Below are 22,200 nucleotides of genomic sequence, written 5' to 3' on the forward strand. Positions count from 1 at the left end.
TCTACTCTCCCTAGTTGATTTTATTTTAGATATAAGGTCTCCACTCCCTAGTCTTGTTTTTCAACATAGGGTCTCCACTTCCCAATTGATTTTATTTTAGATATAGGGTCTCCAATCCCTATTCTTCTTTTCCAACATAGGGTCTTCACTCCCTAATTAATTTTATTTTAGACATATGGTCTCCACTCCCTAGTTGATTTTAGTTTAGACATAGGGTCTTTACTCTCTAGTCTCTGTTCCAACATAGGGTCTCTACTCCCTAGTAGATTCTATTTTAGACATAGGGTCTCTACGCCCTAGTCTCTTTTCCAACATAGGGTCTCCAATCCCTAGTAGATTTTATTTTAGACATAGGGTCTCCACTCCCTACTCTCTTTTCCAACATTGGGTTTCCACTCTCTAGTTGATTTTATTTTAGACATATGGTCTCTAGTACCTAGTCTCTTTTCCAACATAGGGTCTACACTCCGTAGTTGATTTTATTTTAGATATAGGGTCTCTACTCCCTAGTCTGTTTTCCAGCATAGGGTCTCCATTCCCTAGTTGATTTTATTTTAGGCATAGGGTCTCTACTCCCTAGTTTGCTTTTTCAACATAGGGTCTCCACTCCTTGTTAATTTTATGTTAGACATTGGGTCTCTTTGCTTTTATTTTAGGCATAGGGTCTCCACTCTTTAGTCTGTTTTTCCTACATATGGTCTCCACTCCCTAATTGATTTTTATTTTAGACATAGGGTCTCCACTCCATAGTCTTATTTTCCATCATAGGGTCTCCACTCCCTAGTTGATTTGATCTTAAATACAGGGTATACCACACCCTGATATCATTTTTAATATAGGGAACACCATTCTCTCGTCCTTTTTTACTACTTTCAATAATAAAGTAGTATAGAGTTTTGTTACAAATAACTCACAAAATTTTCCTAGTGAAAACTGGGGCCTAAAATTTTTGTCCGTTTGTTATTTTTGGTGTCTGAGCAGGTTTTACCTTGTGGCACAGGGATTCGAGATGACAAAAAGAAGAATTCTTGATCTAGAATTATAGAAAAGAACAAAAAGAAGTGGGTCCAAAATGCAGAAGTAAATGAATAGATGTGGGCTGCTCAAGACATGATTGAAGTCACGAGCATTGCAGTTCTCGTCTTCATCAGAAAAAGTTGTAGAAGAATGATCTAGCCCCTGTAACTAGCAACCTTCAAGATTCAGATCAGAGTCTTCATGAAGAGATAGTCAAGACTCAGGACCAAGTTTCAGAATACTTATAGATAGGAATCTTGTAACTCATAGTTGATAGGCTTATTTAGTTTCTTTCCATTTCTGATTTTTGGTGTAATAAGGAGTTCAACAAACAACAATAGCAGTGAAATTATAGCTTTTCGGTAGTCCTAGCTACCAAAATTTCCAAAACTACACTGACCTGATTCCTTTATAGCCAAGGATATGTAGGCAACCTCTGAAGCAAGGTTCGGTCAAACTTTTTAAAATGCTTTCTATGGAGTGTCAAACGGGCAAACATTGCTCGTAACTGCTCCTTTTATCTTTGCTCAAAAACTCTTCATGTTTCTGAGCAAAGAGGGGAAGATGTGAGCACGTAATTTTTGCTCTACCAAAATACTCCTACAAAAATCCACAAAAAAATAGTTTTCTAGGAATTTCTCTTTATTTGTTGGTTTGCATTTAGCTGCATTTTTGTGCATATTTAATATCTTAAAATCATAAAAAAAATCACTAAAAATATTTTTTATATTTCATTTAGCTTGGTTAATTGCATATTAGGATTTAATCATGTGTTCGAAGTATTGTTACAATATAAAATCACAATAATACATATAATCTTTCTTGGTTTTCTTTTACATCTTAGGTTCAATTAATTAATTAAATTTGGGAATCCACAAATTAATTAGTTTAAATAGATCATTCAGGTAAAAGGGTTAATTTTGTAATTTGAGTTCTAACTGCTATGTTAGTTAAAGTGGCTAACATTGCAAAAAATTAAAGAAGGGAAAAGAAGAGGTTAGCTTGGTCTTTGTTAAAATTGGGCCAAGATCACAATTGCTAAGTGGCCCAATTTCCAAAATTCGCCCCATTTTAGCCCCAAACTCGGTCTGTTTCGATTAATCTTCAGAAGACTCTTAAACAACACCGTTTCGTTACTTTAAATCTACACCCTCAATCTCTTTTGATCCTACAGCTACGAACTGATCTCTTTTTTTCCATTTAAGTGTCCGAAACCCACCCCCACCCCCAATCCCTAAAAGATCCCCTCATTTTTTCCATCCCTCCTCATCTCCCTAACCCTAGCCGCCCGAAATTCCTCCACCGGCGGCCACCACCCCAATCACGCCCAAATTAATACCCTACAATCCACAACATTCCCTCATACCTAATCTACCATTAGTTCTCCCAAAACCCCCCACCAAACCTTTCGAATTTCAAATTCAAAAACCCATAGAAAACCTAGGCTTCCCTTTTTGATTCTTCAAGACTCGATTCAAGCTGAAACTTACATTAATCGATTGTTCTCAACGAGAACAATCGATTGATGTTAATTTTGATTCGTGTCGAAGACACCGGAGTCCGTCCAACTTGTTCTCGACCAGTCAGAGTTCCAAATTTTCCACATTCTTCAGGGTAATCATTATCTTTCTCATTTAGTTTAATTAACTCTTAGTATTGCACTTAATAGTAGTTGCTATTTTGAATGTTCATTGTTTAGGTTATTAGTTAATTACATAATCAGTTAGTTCAATTATATGTTAATTAGTTTAATTGCATAAGTTTAATCAATTAATTGTTAAATGGTTTGATTTTTGCATTAGTGTTTTGTTCAGATCCGTATGTTTCTTTTGGTGTGGATATTTGTAATAATTGGAACTTTAGGGGGTTAAAAGAAATAGGAAAATAAGGGAATCTTATTGTTTGGCTGTTTAAAAGGTTCTAGAATTGAATAGAAAATTTGAAAATACAATAAAATGAGGAAATCAAGTTAAGATTAGGGTTAAAGAGGGTAATTTCAGAAGTTTAAGGGGTTAGAAGAATAGGAAGGAATCTCTGGAATTGAAAAGTTATCCATTTCTGTTGTGAAAAGATGCCAATTCCCTAATTTTTAAGAAGCCGGCAGAATACTCTCACACCCTCTCTCACTCTCTCATAGGGCACACATATTTCTTATATAAGGGACCTCACATTCACTCACACACACACACACACACACACACACACACACACACACACACACACACACTCTCATTCTCTGCAGAAAATCCACTCTCCTTTCTTGATTCACACTGATTTCTCTTGGAGAAAAACACTCTGAAAACTCGATTTAAGTACAAAGAAAATAACAAAAAGGAGAAAAAGTGGTTTTGAACTTTCAGCATACTTGGTTGATATTTTTCTGGGGTTTCAAAGGATTTTCAAGCTTTAGAGCTGCTGTTTGCTGACTTGATTCTGCTGATTTCCATGATGTAGCTGAATTTAGGAATTCTAGACCTCATTTGATTAACTGTTGCTTAGTTCCTACTTTTAGGTATGTTAATATTCACTTGTGATTCTCTTTGAGCTTATAAATGAAGATTTGAATATTTGATTCCATGGTTATACTTAATTTCATGCATTTATTTTGTGTTAAATTGCCAGATCTGCTTATCTTTGTTCCTCTTTTAATGGTTGTTTCTGTTCATCTGTTTCTCTAGTAAAATTATTTATAAAATCACTCATGAACTAGTCTACTTGCTACTCATAATCATCTATCTTGATGAAGTCTGTTAGTTATTCAATATTTCAAAAATGTATGAATTTGATGAAGTGGATCGAAATTTGATGCCTACTAAGGTTAATCTAAGTGTTGTTTTCAATTAGAATGTTAGCTGTGTTATTTGATCATTTCAAGTCTAAACGACACATTTTCAGAAGGTTCGAAATCGATTACTATAAACAGACTAAGGAACAGAAGGCTACCATAGTATTCTGCGCATGTAAGTAATTCTGTGTTAATTTAGAGAATATAAAGAGTTGTTGCTACTGATCACATGGCTGTAGTTTGCAAATCTGACCACTAGTTGGTCAAATTAGTAAACTCTAAAGCTCAAGGAGGATGCTGAAGGTAATGTGGAGGATTCTTTTGATAAATGGTAGTACAGAGGCTTAGTTATAGTTCAGAGCTGGTTTGAAAGATTAGTTGCCAGGGCAGGGTAATGATTTTCATGTAAAGTGCCTTAATTTGCACAAAAAGAGTTTATTGATCATTGTAATAGTCTAAGAATTATTCATGTCATGTAACAAATGTATGAGTCTTCTCTATGATATTAGAATCATTATTTATTACGATTAATCATGGTTCTAGGTTGGATTTGTAGTGACAATTACGTTTATGTATTTGGACTTGGCTATTTTGAATTGCCCTATTCTGTTTTTTTTTTTTGGACCTGATGATAAATCAACACATGTTGAAAATCTGCTATACAATCAAATGCATCAGGCCTCAATTGTTGAGAGCCTCAAGAGACCTGGTGGAAAACAGGTCCTACTGGGCCTATTGTATTGTAGCCCAGGTCTCGAAAAATTTTCTGCATAAAACAAAAGATTATTTATAGTTCAAATGTCAGTAAAAAACTTATAATCATTCGATTAGAGCCCGTTTAGTATAATTCGGCACATCCTTACACTGAGTTTAAACCCAACAGCCTTGTTAGTCAAGCTCACGTGGTTAAGCCTTTTAAAAGCTATATGCTTTCACACCAACAAGAGTAGGATATGAAATGACATCAGATGGTCTGCTAGGATCTAAATGAATAAGATCGTTTGTTTAATCTCATAATATCATGCCCTGCAATAAAATTCACAAATATTCGTAGAATGCTTTAGGCGCGTTCTAATATATTATCATGATTGTGTACACGTTCGCGTGATATAGTTATGATTTCCACAAATAAATCAAAGTATGCGTTCGCGCGACTTTGGCCGAACAATCCTAATACTAATAAAGTGTGATTAATTATGTACACGTACGCATGACTCGATTTTAGCATCCCAAATAAAATGGATTTACACACATGTGATCCGTTTCAAAGATAAACCTATAAAGAGCCATAATTAAAAGTAGTAAAAAGTAAAATACACATAGGTTCTAAAAAATACGTAATTAAACAAATTAATTAATCCATGTATGATTGAAAGCGACCGTTCTAAAATCATGGAATCCGGGAGTGCCTAATACCTTCTCCCGGATTAATAGAATTCCTTACCTGGTCTTCTGGTTTCGCAGACTTTAAAACAAAGTCAAATTTCCTCGATTTGGGATTTTAAAATAAACTGGTGACTGAGACGCCATAATAACTATTCCAAGTGGCCACTCTGATTAAATAAATTATCCCATTTCGAATAATATCACTTTAATTGGAAAAACTCTCTATTCCTCGGGAAAAAGGAGGTGTGACACTCTTCTTAGCCTAACGGCTTGACAAGCTGCTGAATTTGCTGCAATATACTCAGCTTCTGAGGTTGAGAATGTTGCTGTAGCTTGCTTCTTTGAACTCCAAGTCACCACACCTGAGCCTAGAGTGAAAATATTTGTCTAAACACTTCTTCTATCGTCCAATGAACTTGCCAATCACTATCTGTGTACCCGTACAATCTGAAATTAGAAGTATTTGAGTACAAGATACCAAAGTCCAAAGTTCCAACAATGTACCGCAAGACTCTCTTTGCTGCTCCATAATGAATCTTTGAAGGTTGTTGCATAAACCTGGAAATAACACCTACAGAAAATGCGATATGGGGTTTAGTGTGCGTCAAATAAATTAGACCTCCAACCAAGCTTCTGAACAATCTTGCATCTGTGAACTCTTCTCCGTCTTCCTGATGTAATTTTTCATTAATATTCATGGGTGTGGCTGTAGGCTTGCAATTAAGCATGCCAAATTTGTTGAGTAGATCCCTGCCATATTTCTTTTGTGAAATAAAAATTCCATCTTCAATTTGATGGACTTCAAGACCAAGGAAATAGTGCAACAAACCCATATCCGACATCTCAAACTCATTCATCATTTGAGACTTAAACTCAGCAACAAGAAATATAAAGGAACTAGTATAAAAGATATCATCAACGTAAAGACAAACAATGATGAAATCATTTTTACCTTCCTTTTTCACATACAAGGTGGGCACGTTCTCACTTTTCATGTACCCCTTTTGTTGAAAGTAGATATCAATACTGCTATACCATGATCGAGGGGCTTGCTACAGGCTATACAATGCCTTTTTCAGCTTGTACACCTTTGTTTCATTGCCTTCCTTTATGAAACCTTCGGGTTGTGCTACAAAGACTTCTTCTTGTAATTCTCCATTGAGGAACGCCGATTTGACATCAAATTGATAAACTGGTCATTGCAATTGTGCAGCCAATGCTAGAACCACCCTCACTGTTTCAAATCGAGCTACCGGAGAAAAGGTCTCTTCAAAGCCAACACCATATTGTTGGGCATAACCTTTTGCTACAAAACGAGCTTTGTGCTTCTGCAAACTTCCGTCTGCAGCAAACTTTGTCTTGAATATCCATTTCAAGCCAATAGAATTTTTGCCTTCTGGTAGATCTACCATCTCCCATGTTCCATTCTTTTCAATGGATTTCATCTCTTCTACCATCGCTTTCCGCCATTCTTCCTTTTTAGCAGCTTCTTCATAAAATAGCGGGTCTGAAATAGCAAGAGCAAATTGACAAGAAGTATATACGTTATTAGGATATTTTAAATTCTGTTTCTTGACTCTTGTCGATCTTCGTAGTGGAATTGTCTCAGCTGCAGTTTCTTCAAGTGTTACAGATGTTTCTGGTGCCATTGTTGAGCTACTGGAGGAACTTGTTGGAGAAGATTCTTGTCTTTTATCAGGAGAGTCTTCAATGGACATAGGAATCTCATGTTGTCCTTGTTCTCTATCCCAATTCCATCTTGTATGTTCATCAAATATAACATCCCTTATAACTGAGATCTTTCCATTAAGAGGGTTATACAATCTATATGCTTTAGACTGAGTACAATAGCCAATAAAAATGTATTTTTCAGACTTTACATCAAGCTTTTGACGAGCTTGTGAATTTACCAAAGCATAAGCGACACATCCAAAAATCCGTAAATGACTTACATTTGGTCTCCTTTCATGCCAAGCTTCATAAGGAGTTCTGTTTATAACAGCCCTTGTTGGTGAAAGATTCAGCAAATAAACAGATGCTGCCACAGCTTCTACCCAGAACTCATTTGTGAGTCCTTTTGCTTGTAGCATACTTCTTGCCATCTCTACAATGGTACGTTTCTTTCGCTCAGCGACACCATTCTGCTCTGGAGTATAAGGAGTTGTTAACTCCCTATGGATGCCATTTTCTTCACAAAATAAAGTGAATTCATTAGACACGAACTCTCCTCTTCTATCTGTGCGAAGAACTTTGATACTGCAGCTACTTTGATTCTCCACCAAAGCCTTAAATTTCTGAAACTTCTCAAATGTTTCTGACTTGTTTTCCAGAAAGTACACCCAACTCATACGACTATAATCGTCAGTAAACAACAAGAAATAATGACTCCCACCCAAGGACTTAGTTTGAATAGGGCCACATAAGTTAGCATGTATTAATTCTAAGCATTTAGAAGCTCCCCCTGCTTTTCCAGTGGGAAAAGATTTCCTGGTTTGTTTTCCATAAATACATCCTTCACATAAATCAAGAGAACCAATTTTTGGTAGTCCAAGAACCATACTTTTATCACTTAGCAATTTCAGGCCTTTGATATTAAGATGCCCATATCTCAAACGCCATAGCTTTGAGTCGTTCTCTACACTTGCAGCGAGAGCAAAATTTTCCATGTTAGAAATATCTAACGGGAACATCTTGTTCGGAGTCATGTTGATATGAACCTTTTTGCCTGAGATTTTATTTGTAATAACACAAGCACCGTCATCAAATAAAAGAGAATATCCACTAGTCATTAGTTGTCTAACGCTCAACAAATTGTATCCTAAATCAGCTACAAATTGAACATTATCTAACTTTTTTACTTTGCCATGGCTAGCGTCAACTTCTACCATGCCTTTTTCGTCAACTTGCATCTCCCCTTTGTTGCCAAGCTGCACCTTTATCTTTTGTGTCTCATCAAGCTCGTTGAATAAAGATTTGGTACCAGTCATGTGATTAGAACAACCGCTGTCCACAAACCATAAGCCGCTTGGCCTATGGTCGGTATCAATACAAGCCATAAAAAGATAATTGTCTTCCTCATTTTCTGGTCTTTATACCAGCATTCCGTTTTTATATGCCCGTATCGCTTGCAATGATGACATTAAATTCCATTCTTTGTGTTACCTTGTTCATTGGACTGCCTGTACCCATCATTTCTTCCTCCGCGTCTTCCATAACCGCGACCACGACCTCGACCACCGTGAAATCCCCTTCTTCCTGGACCTCTGCTTGTTGGACGATCATTTTCTCCATATTTAGTGGTTGTGTCTTTTACTTGGAATGACTTATCTTCATTCTTCTCTATCGATCGATTGATTCTCACCTCATGAGCTTGAAGAGATCCCATCAATTCATCAACAGAAAGAGCTGATAGATCTTTTGCTTCCTCTATGGCAGCAACAACATGATCAAATTTTGATGTCAAGCTTCTCAAAACTTTAGCAACGATCGTCTCGTTTGAAATCTGTTCACCATAGGAACGCATTTGACCAACTATTGCCATCGTTCGTGACAAAAAATCAGCAACTGATTCACCATTCTTCATCATCAAGGTTTCAAAGTTGCGCCTTAGTGATTGCAACTTCATTGACATGACCTTTGAATCACCTTGAAATTCTTTTTGTAAGATTGACCATGTCTCTTTCGATGCAGTTGCTGCTGCAATCCGTGAGAAAATAGTCTCATGGACTGCTTGTTGAAGAATGAACAACGCCTTGGCATCTTTCTTCTTGATTTCTTTCAGATTCTCCTCCTCCTCTTCATTGGGTTCAAATATTTCTATGAACCCATACTCCACCAAGTCCCATAGCTCCTGCGATTTGAGCAATGTCTTCACCTTGATGCTCCACCACTCATATTTCTCACCATTAAAAATGGGTATGAGTGGTTGAGAAGAAGAAAATCCAGCTAGTGCTCCCACTGTTATATAGTTTTTTTTTTAAAAAGCCAATGTAACTCTCTACCTCTCTTTCTCTCGTGTTTCCCCGGAAGACTCGCTCAATACCCAATGAACCCAAGTTGTTCGCTCAAATGCCCACAAGACCACTATATACGGTCGAAATAGATTTCGGCCACCGTACGTTTGATCGAGTTCGAATGGTAAGCGATCGAAGTGAGAGCTCGAGACAAGTTCCGAGGATAGTACATGCAAGCCTCGAGCTCCAAGACCGATTAAGGAATCGGTTCGGTATCATTATCAAGCCCATAGCCAAATCGAACCGCAATGCAAAGAGAAGGTTGTCGGAGATGCACAGACCGATTGACACTCACCCCGAATGTCGAACTCGAACTCAAGGCCGAGAGCTCGACCCAATACTGAGCTCGAGCTAGTATCGGACTCGCAGAGAGGAGTCGTTGCAACCGCATTAGGGGAGAAAATCTTGGCAGGAATCGAGGAAGAGACAATTCATCATGGGTTCTCCACTATATATTTTTTATTATAAATAAAGTAAGATCCCTCTACTATAAAGGGGAAAATCCTTGTAAGCACAAGGAGGTTCACACATTGTAAGAAAAGACTACTTCTATTTATTGAAGAATAAATCTCTTAAACTTGTTTTACTCAACATACTCACTCTTCTAGTTCAATAATTTATATCTCATTTCTATAGCCAAGAATCCAAACATTTCCACTTCTACGTACGATTTATGTCAGGCTATATCACATATCCTAAGAACTACTTATAAATTTAACTATATCCGATTTTTCGGGTAAACAGTTCGGCATCCACCGTGGGGCTAAGGATAACAGTGGTTGTTTGATACAAATCCTCAATACGCACCAGTTTACAACTCCGAATCAGCAATGGCAAACCCTCAATTCATGGCTTTACCTATCGACCACGAAGCCGGCCTTCAGGATGAAACCAACAACTTGATACCCAGGCCCGGAAGGCCACTTAACGATGTCACTGAAGATCGAGTCGAAGTACCTGAAATTCGAGTCGAAGTACCACTAGATATCAATTCACAAATGGCTCTTGAGGCGAACTAACGTTCCGAATCGGAAAAAGTATTCAGGGCGGTACTCGATCCGTAGCTCGAGACGCCCATAACATGGAGGTGATCGGAATCAGCTTACGGATGATCTTCGATATGTTACAAGCCCAGCAAATAGCGATTGCTCAGTTGCAGAGCCAAACTCAAGTATAAAGCAGGCCGGAGCCCGATCCGCTTCGGGAAATCACCCATAGAACGGAGCCAGCCATAGTGAAGTCAAACGAGCAAGAATCGAGGACTACTCCCGAAATTACCAAATTGCTTGAGGAATTCACAAAACGAGTAGAAGCCAACGATAAAAAAGTAGAAACATATAATTCCAGGGTCGATCAGATCCCGGGAGCTCCACTAATGATAAAAGGGTTGGATTCGAAGAAATTCATCCAAAAGCCTTTTCCCTCGAGTGCATCCCCAAAACTAATCCCCAAAGAATTTCGTATGCCCGAGATTCCCAAATATAACGGTACGACCGATCCCAACGAACACGTCACCTCTTACATGTGTGCCATCAAGGGTAACGATTTGGAAGACGACGAGATCGAATCCGTGTTATTGAAAAAATTCGGAGAGACCCTCTCGAAGGGAGCGATGATTTGGTATCATAATTTGCCCCCAAATTCCATCGATTCTTTTGCCATGTTAGCGGATTCTTTTGTAAAGGTACATGCTGGTGCCATAAAGGTTGCAACAAGAAAATCAGACCTCTTCAAAGTAAAGCAAGGCGGTAATGAAATGCTGAGGGAGTTCGTGTCCCGATTTCAAATGGAACGCATGGAATTGCCACCGGTCATAGACAACTGGGCCGTCCAAGCTTTCACCTAAGGGTTGAACGAGCAAAGTTCAATAGCATCACGTCGTCTGAAGCAAAATTTGATCGAGTATCCAGCAATGACTTGGGCGGATGTACATAACCGATATCAGTTAAAAATCAGGGTCGAAGACGACCAGTTGGGAGCTCCTTCCGGATCCATGCACCAGAACAACGAAGCTATTAAAAACCAGAGGGATATCGACATAGAATGAAGGTCGAACAAAGACTGATATCAACCGTACGTCGCAGATCGAATGAACAACGGCTCAGCGTGCAATTTCGCTCGAAACAATCGAAGGAGTGATCGAGGACAAAATTCTCGGGGGCTTATGAGCAAGAGTGGCTTCGATAAATATGGCGATCCTATAGAGGCACCTCGGCTATCAGAGTACAATTTTAGCGTTGACGCATCGGGCATTGTATCGGCTATCGGAAGAATCAAAGATACTAGGTGGCCCAGACCCATGCAAACCGACCCTTCTCAAAGAAACCCGAATTTGATGTGCAAGTATCATGGCACGCATGACCACAGGACCGAGGATTGCAGACAATTAAGAGAAGAGGTAGCCCGCCTATTCGATGAGGGCCACCTTCGAGAGTTCCTCAGCGACCGAGCCATAAATCACTTCAGAGAAAGGGATGCCAACAAAAAAGATAAACAAGAGGAACCCCTGCATATCATTCATATGATCATCGGTGGGGTCGATACTCCGCAGGGACCCGTGCTCAAGTACGGCAAGATACCTACCACAGGAAAAAAATGAACTCGAGGTTATGTACCCGATGGCACTTTATCATTCGGAATTAAAGAAGCCGAGGGCATCTCTCAACCTCACAACGACGCTCTGGTAATTTCTATCCTATTAAATAAAGCTCAAGTTAAGCGTGTTTTAGTGGATCCAGGTAGCTCTGCGAATATCATTCGATCTTGGGTAGTGGAGTAGCTCGGTTTGCAGAATCAAGTCATGCCCGCAGCTCGGGTGTTGAACGGTTTCAATATGGCCAGTGAAATGACTAAATGGGAGATTACTCTACCAGTGAATGTAGCTGGAACCATCCAAAATACCAAATTTCACGTAATCGAAGGGGATATGAGGTACAATGCCCTACTCGGAAGACCTTGGATCCACAATATGAAGGCAGTGCCTTCGACCCTCCACCAAGTAATAAAATTTCCTACGTCGGACGGCGTGAAAACAGTATACGGGGAGCAGCATGCTGCGAACGAAATATTTGCGGTCGATGAGGTAACACCGATACCAACGCTATCGGTCTCGGAAAGATCGAGCACTAAAGATAGATGAGAAACCAAATAGCAATCACAGCCACCAGTCTCGACCAAACCGGTGGAACATGAAATAGAGGATGACGAAGAAGAGTTTCTGACACCTCGAGCTTTCATCATCCCCGACGAATCCGACGCCACCAAATCTACGATCGAAGAACTGGAGCAGGTTATATTAATCAAATATCTGCCCGAGAGAAAGGTATACCTGGGAACGGGATTAACCCCCGAACTCAGGGAAAAACTCATTCAATTTTTTATCGATTACATAGATTGTTTTTCTTGATCCCATTTAGACATGGCAGAGATCCCACCGTCGATAACAACGCACCAGCTGAGATTGGACCCTATGTTCAAACCGGTAAAGCAAAAAAGAAGACCTCAGTCCGAGGTAAAACATGCATTTGTAAAGGATGAGGTAACTAAACTTCTCAAAATAGGGTCAATTCGGGAAGTAAAATATCCCGAGTGGTTAGCCAACGTAGTGTAGTCCCTAAAAAGGGGAACAAACTTAGAATGTGCATAGATTATAAAGATCTAAACAAAGCATGCCCCAAAGATTCTTTTCCACTGCCTAGCATTGATCGCATGATCGATACCACAGCCGGCCACGGGATTCTTACTTTTCTCGATGCCTACTCCGGGTACAATCAAATTCGAATGAACCCGGAGGACAAGGAAAATACTTCATTTATCAAGTACGGAACCTATTGCTATAATGTAATGCCATTCGGACTAAAAATCGCAGGAGCTACTTACCAACGCCTAGTGAATAAAATGTTCGAAGAACAAATAGGTAAGTCGATGGAAGTTTACATTGATGACATGCTAGTTAAGTCCCTGCGCGCAGAGGACCATTTGACTCATTTGCAGGAAACGTTCAAGATCTTAAGAAAATACAACATGAAGCTCAACCTCGAGAAATGTGCTTTCGGGGTTAGATCGAGCAAGTTCCTTGGTTTCATGGTATCGAATCGGGGAATCGAGATCAACCCCGACAAAATTAAGGCCATCGAAGACATCACCGTCATGGATAGCGTGAAAGCAGTGCAAAGGCTGACCGGACGGATAGCTGCCTTAGGCCGATTCATTTCGAGGTCATCAGATCGAAGCCACAAATTCTTCTCTCTACTCAAAAGGAAGAACGATTTCACCTTGACCCCGGAATGCCAACATGCACTAGAATAATTGAAGCGGTACCTATCGAGCCCACCACTACTTCACACTCCGAGGATAGATGAGAAGTTGTACTTATACTTGGCGGTATCGAAAATCGCGCTAAGTGGCATCCTAATTCGAGAAGAGCAAGGTACACAGTTTCCTATTTATTATGTAAGTCGGACCTTAGGGGAAGCAGAGGCTAGATACCCTTACTTAGAGAAATTAGCACTTGCACTAATAAGCGCCTCTAGAAAGTTAAGACCATACTTTCAATATCACTCCATATGCGTTTTGACCACTTACCCACTTCGCAATACTTTGCACAAGCCCGAACTATCGGGTCGATTGGCCAAATGGGCCATCGAACTCAGTGGGTACGATATAGAATATCAACCCCGTACGACCATCAAGTCCCAAATTTTAGCGGACTTCGTGGCCGATTTCACGCCAACCCTCATACCCGAAGTTGAAAAAGAACTCTTGTTAAAATCGGGTACGTCATCGGGGGTTTGGACCCTCTACACAGATGGTGCTTCAAATGTGAAGGGGTTCGGGCTTGGCATCGTATTAAAACCTCCCACAGGTGGCATTATTAGATAATCCATCAAAACCACTAGATTAACTAACAATGAGGTCGAGTACGAGGCCATGATAGCAGGTCTCGAGCTAGCTAAAAGCCTGGGAGCAGAAGTCATTGAAGCCAAATGTGACTCTTTACTAGTGGTGAACTAAGTAAACAAAACTTTCGAGGTTCGAGAAGATAGGATGGAAAGGTATTTGGAAAAATTATAGGTAACTCTACACCGTTTCAAAGAATGGACCCTACAACATGTTCCTCGAGAACAAAACTGTGAGGCCGACGCACTCGCAAATTTGGGGTCGTCGGTCGAGAAAGATAAGATCGACTCGGGGACTATCGTTCAACTCTCGAGATCTGTAATCGAGGATGGACATGCCGAAATAAATTTCACGAGCTTAATCTGGGGATTGGAGGAATAACTATATTGAATATTTAAAGAACGGAAAACTCCCATCGAACCCTAAAGAATCGAGGGTTCTACGAACTAAGGCTGCTCGATTCACGCTGGTTGAAGATGGAACATTATACAGAAGGACGTTCGACGGACCACTGGCAGTATGTTTGGGACCAGGAGACACCGATTATGTTTTACGAGAGGTTCATGAAGGCACTTGTGGAAACCACTCCGGCGCCGAACCATTAATTCGCAAAATCATCAGAGCAGGGTACTACTGGGATAGCATGAAGAAGGACACAAAGGAGTTCGTTAGAAAATGTGATAAATGTCAAAGGTTTGCACCGATGATCCATCAACCCGGAGAACAGCTTTATTCGGTCATTTCTCCATGGCCATTCATGAAATAGGGAATGGATATCGTCGGCCCTCTACCATCAGCCCCAGGTAAAGCTAAATTAATTCTGTTTATGACTGACTATTTATCTAAATGGGTTGAAGCACAAGCGTTCGAAAAAGTGAGAGAAAAAGAGGTTATAGATTTCATCTGGGACCACATCGTGTGTCGATTTGGGATACCGGCAGAAATAACATGTGACAATGGTAGACAGTTTATCGGTGGTAATTCCTTGAAGACCATAAAATAAAAAGAATAATAGCTACATCATATCATCCTAGCGGGAACGGACATGCCTAATCAACGAACAAGATTATCATCCAAAACATAAAGAAAATATTGAACGAAGCTAAAGGAAAGTGGAGAGAAATTTTGCCCGAAGTACTTTGGGCATATCGGACAACATCTAAATCCAGTACAGGAGCAACCCCATTTTCCCTAGTGTATGGATCCAAAGCTCTAATTCCGGTCGAAGTCGGAGAACCAAGCGCAAGATTCCGACATACATCGGAAGAATCGAACTACGAGGCAATGAATACTAGCCTCGAATTATTAGATGAAAAATGAGAGGCGGCACTGGTTCGAATAGCTGCACAAAAACAACGAATCGAAAGGTACTACAACAGAAGAGCCAAACTCCACCATTTCAAGGTCGGAGACTTGGTCCTAAGGAAGGTCACTGTTAACACTCGAGATCCTAATGGAGGGAAGCTCGGCCCAAATTGGAAAGGACCCTATCAAGTCCTCGATATAGTCGGGAAAGGGTCTTATAAACTTGGAGCAATGGATGGAAAATTGTTACCAAACAATTGGAACATATCGCTTCTCAAACGATATTACTATTAAGGTATGATTTTCTCCTCTATCGTCTATATAAGTACATTCGACACTAACTCATTGCAGGAATTCGACGAAAAACATCAAGACCTCTGGTTTCAAAGCACGCGTTGTACTCTTTTTCCCTTAAGTTCGGCTTTTATCTTAAATGAGTTTTTTCGGCAAAGTTTTTAACGAGACAACAACTATGTGCTACCCGGGGACAAATCAATAGTATCCGAGGCTCCTTCATAATCAACCTCGAATACTGGGGGGCTACCAAGAGAATAAATCAAGTTCGGCACAAGAAAGTTGCTCCATATCAATTTCATGACAAATAGGGTCTCGATAGAGAAACGTGTAAGAGCCAAATGGTCAAAATGAACCATGCCCACGTAGTTTCGCTCGAACTATGGCACAAGATACAAACACATGTGTAATGACTTATAAAGGAGAACTTCTTTTTTAGATATCTCACACTTTGAAAAGATTTTCCTGCTTCATGATTCAAACAGGCTTAAAGGCCAACCACCATCAAAGGGATTTTTGATACAAGCGATCATAAAAGGCCTACGGGCTAAGATATTCTGAGTTCGAGTTCGAAACAATCACTCACTCAATTATTAAAAGCCTAAGGGCTATCTTACTTCGAGTTCGAGCAATCACTCACTCGGTCATAAAAGCCTACGGGCTAAGATATTCTGAGTTCGAGTTCGAAACAATCACTCACTCAAATTCAAGCCTAAGGGCTATCTTACTTCGAGTTCGAGCAATCACTCACTCGGTCATAAAAAGCCTACTGGCTAAGATATTCTGAGCTCGAGTTTGAAACAATCACTCACTCAATTATTAAAACCTAAGGGTTATCTTACTTCGAGTTCGAGCAATCACTCACTCAATTATCAAAACCTAAGGGTTATTTTTACTTCGAGTCCAAGCAATTGCTCACTCGATCATAAAAGTCTACGGGCTAATATACTTTGATTTCGAGTTCGAAACAATTATTCACTCAATTATCAAAGACTAAAGGCTATCTTACTTCTAGTTCGAACGTTCACTCGACTACTAAACCTGTGGGCTACTTTTATTTTTTGAGTTCGGGCAAGCGCCCATTCGACCACTAAGCCTGTGGGCTACTTTTATTTTGAGCTCGAGCGAACACTCACTCGGCCATAAAGTCTACAAAGGCCGAATTCGATGAAATCACCTAAATCCTCATGAAAACATCCGCAAGCATTGAATGAAATCTTCACGAAGCAAGTCAGTAAAAGAAAAAGATATTTGTATAGATATACAAGGATGGTTTACATAAATAAATGCAACATAGAAGAAGCTAAGGGCTAAGCTTCTGGGTTATCATCGAGAGCGGTCTCTTCTCCACGGAGCTCCCCCCCCATCTTCGGATCCAATCTTGCTACCATCATCATCATCATCATCGCCATCAGAAGCCAAGGCTTCAACTTTAGCTTTGACTTCTTTAGCCCTTTTTATCTCTTCATCAAGGTCTAAACTTCGAGCGTGTATCTCCTCGAGGGTCTCCCTCCGAGACCGACACTTAGCAAGTTTGGCAACCCAATGTGCTCGAGTGTTGGCAGTATCCGTTGCCTCTCTTGCCTCCATTTGAGCAGCCTCGGCATAGGCCCGATACACGGTAATGGACTTGTCCGCCATGACTTTCGACGACTCAACCTCCGCCTTGGCCTCAGCAAGCCGTGTTTCAAGATCCTCGATCCTCTTGGCCTGAGCCGAACCCTTTTTCTTAATGCTTCGAAGCTGAACATCGGCCGATAATAATTTGGCCATGATGGTTTTTGTTTCTTCAGCCAGGCGGTCGATAGTCTCCTTCCACCGGTTACATTTGGCCTTGATTTGATCGACTTCTTCCCGAAGCAACCTGATCTTTTCAACCTTTTGTTGCAGTTGAGATAACGAAGGGTCAGCTTCCACAGTTGGGTCAAACCCATACTCTAACAGAATGAGACTCACCTGTTTATCTAGTTCGGCCTCTTCTTCACGAGCCTTAGCCAAATCTGCTTGGAGGTCCTTTATAGCCTCGTCTTTTTGGCTGCAAAGAAGCCGTAAAGCATCTCTCTCCCCAAGACCTTCTGAAGCTCGACCTCACACTGGCTGAGGTCGACTCGAAACCTGCTAATGGCCTGCACAGTAGGAAAAAAACACAAGTCAAGTTTAGAAAAGAACGAAGAAACCAAGCACAGTAAAATTATTACCTGAGAAATGAAACGTTGGGCCTCTTCTAGGAGAAGAGAAGCATCACTAATGTCGGAGGCATCATCGACTCTAGTAAAGTAATCCCGAAAAGAGTCCCCTACACTAGAGCCTCCGCCCATATCGGGGGTCTTCAACTCTCGATCTTCCTTTAACGCCTCTTCAGAAAAGTTCGGAAGAGAAGGCTAATGACCCACTATCATAGTCCCAAGTGAATCGCTCGGGACGCTCTGATCGAGACTCGGGGTATCGGAACCAACCCCGACCGGTATAGCCATCATCGGCTCAGAAGGTCTGGCGACCTCGATAGCTTTCGCAGATCGGATCACCAAAGCCGAGGCATCATCTTCTTCTTCTTCTTCGTTGGACCGAGTCCGTCGAAAGAGCGATTGCCTTCCTCCTCACCCTTCGAGTTTTGGGCTTGGGGTCCTCTGACCGAGAGACAGCTTTTCGCTTCTTATCTTTCCCTGGTTCCGGGACTGGGGACTTGGTTCCTTCCTCACCACTTGAAGACCTCAAAACGGCATCCTTGGTTACACTTGCATAAAAGGAAATCGGTAACGAATGAAGCATAAAAAACATTTTGAAGAACACGAGAAGTGACCCTTACCGTGATTCTTGGCCTCACATCTACCTTTTGCCAAATCACGCTAAGCGCATTCGGCATAAGAGGAAGTCGAGGCTAACTTTCGAACCCAATCCTCGAGGTCCGGTACCGCTTGTGGCATCCAAGGGGCAGCTGTATATTGGAGAAAGATATCAGATATAATCGGAGAAAGATACGAAAAGCAACGCCTTATGAAAACCACTTACGGTCGAAATTCCATTCCTCGGGGAACGACATCTTCTCTTCCAGAATGAGGTCACGGGTCCTCACCCGAATATAACGGCCCATCCAACCTTGATCCTTGTCTTCGTCGATGCTCGACATTAAAGCTTTCGATGCCCGACGATGAAGCCTGATTAGTCCTCGAAAGATTTGAGGCCGATACAATCGTATGAGGTGATTTAGGGTAAAATCTAACTCCCCGACCTTGTTGGAGAAGAAGCGAAGTAAGGTTACTATACGCCGTAGAGAAGGATGAATTTGACCGAGGGTGACCTGATATCTTTTGCAAAAATCAATGATCACTGGGTCGATGGGACCCAACGTGAAGGGGTAAGTATAAACACTTAAAAACCCCTCCACATGAGTGATGACGCTCTCTTCGGGAGAGGAAATTTGCAACACAACCTCAGGACACCAGTTGCAGTATTTCCTCACAGCCTCGAGATGGCCCTCTGTTATCGAGCACATGTACATCGACACATGCTCACATCGACCTGGAACAGACGAAAGATTTTCAACCTTAAAATCGATCTTTAGAGTACACGGGCCAGGAACATACTCATGGGGAGGCGGCTCCACCGGCGCCTTGTCGCCGGACGGCCGTGAAGAGGAAGCTTTCTCCTTCTGAGGTACGGTTTTTGAAGTTTTTGTCATTGATGTAAGATAAAGAAAGCGAAGGAAGATGAAAGGTTGATGGTGCCAAACGCTGATGAAGGTGGCTCTACAAATGGCGAAATAGAGGCAGAAAGAGTAAGAAAATTTGGGAGATTAAAGATGTAAAAGTGGTAAATGATAAATGGAAGGGCTATTTATAGGTTTATACCGTGGCGGTTCAGTATCAGCGGTGGCCGACCACCATTTGACGTGCGTTAAATACCTTGAAATACTAAATTGATGGGACAGCTATCACATACGTCACGTTCGAGCCCAGTAAAAACGTCAACGTATAATTCGATCGAGCCGTCGAAAAAATCATATCGCTTCTCACCACATTCTTCCTGAGAAACGAGGGGACTATCTGTATACGGTCGAAATAGATTTCGGCATCCGTATGTTTGATCGAGTTTGAATGGTAAGCGATTGAAGTGATAGCTCGAGACGAGTTCCGAGGATAGTACATGAAAGCCTCGAGCTCCAAGACCGATCGAGAAATCGGCTCGGTATCATTATCAAGCCCACGACCAAATCGAACCGCAAGGCAAAGAGAAGGTTGTCGGAGATGCACAGACCGATTGACACTCACTCCGAATGTCGAACTCGAACTCAAGGCCGAGGGCTCGACCCAGTATCGGGCTCGCAGACAGGAGTCGTTGCCACCACACTTGGAGAGAGAATCTTGGTAGGAATCGAGGAAGAGACAATTTATCATAAATTTTTCACTATATATTTTTTTATTATAAATAAAGTAAGATCACTTTAGTATAAAGGAGAATTCTTGTAAGCACAAAGAGGTTCACACATCGTAAGAAACAGACACAGAGAGTACAAAATAAGCAGAAACAAGAGAAGAAAAGAACTTAAAGCTGTCAACTTTGTTATGGTCTCCATAAAACCTCATCAAATTATTATGGTTAAGAAATTAAATGAGATGAAACTATATAGACATGTTAGGCATTTATTATGATGTAATTACCCGGTGCAAAAATATTTTATCAAAATTTCATCTAACTTTGCTGAATTAATATTTCATAAATATTAAATTTTGAAAAGCAATACTCAATCCATTTCAAAAAGAGTGACACTATTTTTTTAGGGAGATTTTCATAATTATCTGTGGATTCTAAAAATATTCCATAATCTACAACTAATAATAGAATAACATATTCTACAACAAATGTTAAAATATATACTCTAAAAAAGGTAGATTTCCTAATAAAGGGGAATTCTAATTTGAAACATATTCCATAATTAGCTCCTAAAATTATTTAATTTATTAATTATTGATTATCACTATAAATACATTTGGTTACTATTATAACACTATCTCATACCCACACTGCATCCTCCATAAAAATAGGGACTCACGTTCCATAATTTTGGATGAAAATTTCTCTATTCTTTCATCCTTTCATCATCTATATAATATTAATAATACCAATATTATATGTTATTATACAATATACAAAATATTATCTCATACCAACACTACATCCTCCATAAAAATAGGGACTCACGTTCCATAATTTCGGATGGAAATTGCTCTATTCTTTCATCCTTTCATCATCTATATAATATTAATAATACAAATATTATATGTTATTATACAGTATACAAAATATTTTTTATATATATATATATATATATATATATTTATCATTATAACACTATCTCATACCAATATACAGTATATATAATACATATATTATATATAACTATACAATATACAAATATTAATTAACACTTTGCAAAAATGCATAGAACAATTTTAATATAGTCTACCTTTAATTTATAGTAAAGTGTATATACATAAATAAGTATTATACAATATCCGAGATATAATATTGTGGGGAGAACATAAGTTGGGTGATAAGAATGGTTCCAATTCAATTCCACCACCGTTTCTAAAGAGAAGAAGTTTTAGAATTTGATGTTGGCGTGATCGGTGAGATATTATTTGATGAGAGAGAAAATATGATAATTTTAAACTTAATGTAGTGATATGCTTTAATTGGTATAATCCCTATTTTTTAGGTTCAAGTTTTAAGAGAGATATATTAGGGATGAAAAGTTATGTATAATTTAATTAAAAGGTGAGATTTTAAAATAAGTTGTATTATTTATAATTTTCGAGAAGTAGTTGTAAGTTATTTAAATAAGTCTTAAATATATTGTATTCTATGTAAATTTCTCATTTTATTTTTTTATTAGTCCATTTAAAAAAAATTGATACCTTTAAATATTTCATTAATGGAAAACATTTATAACCATACAAATATTATGGCAGATTTAAGATTACAAGTTTCAAAAGTTTTATAACCATACAAATATTACGTATGACTTATTTAAGACCACGTATCGTCAAAAGTCTTCTTTTCTTTATTAAAATTTATGATAAGTCAAACGGATAATTTTTTGAAATGAGGAGTATAAAATATGTCTTCAAAGGAAAGAGAGAGAGAGAAAGTTAAACTGTAATACTAGGAAATAATAATAATAATAGAAAATTAAAGGATTTGAGTGGTAATATATGTAGAAATACAGTTAAAGTACATTGCATTTTGAGGTGTAAAGTTGCAAATGTAACTGTGGACATTTTCCTCTCTCTTCTCCTAACCTCAGACTTCTGTATCCAAATAATAATAAAATAATCAAAAGAAAATCAAACACTTGGATAGGAAGCGAGCGAAGTACGGAAGTCGAGCTCCACGAAAATCTGGAGTCTGAGTCAGCGGAGCGATATACTTACTACAATTTTGTGGAGTCCACGGAAACCATTTGTGGTTTATTTTTTTTTTTTTTTTTTTTTTTTACAAGTG

At 39.5% G+C, this 22,200-nt stretch overlaps 1 long non-coding RNA gene across 1 annotated transcript in view; it reads right to left on the minus strand.

Moving 5' to 3' along the window:
• Window positions 1-22,200, minus strand: part of LOC138895140 (uncharacterized) — a 158,651-nt gene extending 136,451 nt beyond the window's left edge. The window contains exon 1 of the long non-coding RNA XR_011409344.1: window positions 22,157-22,200. This is a non-coding gene — a long non-coding RNA (uncharacterized lncRNA). The remainder of the gene's footprint in view (window positions 1-22,156) is intronic.

Source organism: Nicotiana tomentosiformis, chromosome 7 (genome assembly GCF_000390325.3).
Source record: "Nicotiana tomentosiformis chromosome 7, ASM39032v3, whole genome shotgun sequence".
Classification (NCBI taxonomy): Eukaryota; Viridiplantae; Streptophyta; class Magnoliopsida; order Solanales; family Solanaceae; genus Nicotiana; species Nicotiana tomentosiformis.